The sequence below is a fragment of the Physeter macrocephalus genome, chromosome 18, assembly GCF_002837175.3.
Source record: "Physeter macrocephalus isolate SW-GA chromosome 18, ASM283717v5, whole genome shotgun sequence".
NCBI classification, from domain to species: domain Eukaryota; kingdom Metazoa; phylum Chordata; class Mammalia; order Artiodactyla; family Physeteridae; genus Physeter; species Physeter macrocephalus.
In genome coordinates, this window is record NC_041231.1 from 54,051,994 (window position 1) to 54,053,267 (window position 1,274).

The 1,274-nt window shown below is 42.5% G+C and overlaps 1 pseudogene; it reads left to right on the forward strand.

Moving 5' to 3' along the window:
• LOC102981813 (growth arrest and DNA damage-inducible proteins-interacting protein 1-like) overlaps window positions 1–1,274 on the forward strand; it is a 10,161-nt pseudogene that overhangs the window by 7,724 nt on the left and 1,163 nt on the right.

Here is a 1,274-nt window from a genome sequence, read left to right on the forward strand (position 1 = left end):
CACAATGTTCACTGCAGCACTATTTACAATAGCCAGGAAATGGAAGCAACCTGTGTCCATTGACAGATGAATGGATAAAGAAGATGTGCCACATATATACAATGGAATATTACTCAGCCATAAAAAGAAACGAAATTGAGTTATTTGTATTGAGGTGGATGAACCTAGAATCTGTCATACAGAGTGAAATAAGTCAGAAAGAGAAAAACAAATACTGTATGCTAACACATATATATGGAATCTAAAAAAAAAAAAAAGTTTCTGAACAACCAAGGGGCAGGACAGGAATAAAGACGCAGACATAGAGAATGGACTTGAGGACACGGAGAGGGGGAAGGGTAAGCTGGGACGAAGTGAAAGAGTGGCAGGAACATATATACACTACCAAATGTAAAATAGATAGCTAGAGGGAAGCAGCCACATAGCACAGGGAGATCAGCTCATTGCTTTGTGACCACCTACAGGGGTGGGATAGGGAGGGTGCGAGGGAGACATAAGAGGGAAGAGATATGGGGATATATGTATATGTATCACTTTGTTATAAAGCAGAAACTAACACATCATTTTAAAGCAATTATACTCCAATAAGATTAAAAAAAAAAAGAAACTGGATGAGGTCAATGAGGTCTAGATCCTGTATAGGGCTAGATTACAGTTTCCTTGGGAATTTTTGGCAAAAATCTGGTGTTGGGGACTAAGAAGTATGTCCATAGGGTTAGTGAGACGGGCAGTGTGCAGTCAACGTAGGAAGGAGGATGAAATCCTTGAGATGAATGTTTCTTTCCAGGCCTGTCAGGCATAGAAAAACCATGGACTAGTCTGTGTCCAGAATTCATTTATACTACGGAATGAGAGCAACTAACATTGCTTTTATTTTGTTTCCTTTGCCCTGATAAGGCCTAGATGGAGAGAATCCTGCACCATCTTAGACCACAGAGGTACAATGACTTTTCAGGAGGTTTACTGTATGGATCATATTCAAGAATGTGAAATGACTCAAAATGAAATTTTAGGAAATGAGACTTGAAAACAGAAATGCTAAAGTTAAGTATGAGGATCATATAAGAATAAATTCATCATGACACTTAGAGTCTTATCAGACCATGGTCAGAAGGTCAGGGGTGGGGCTTCCCTTGTAGCGCAGTGGTTGAGAGTCCGCCTGCGGATGCAGGGGACACAGTTTCGTGCCCCGGTCCGGGAGGATCCCACATGCTGCGGAGCGGCTGGGCCTGTGAGCCATGGCCGCTGAGCCTGCGCGTCCGGAGCCTGTGCTC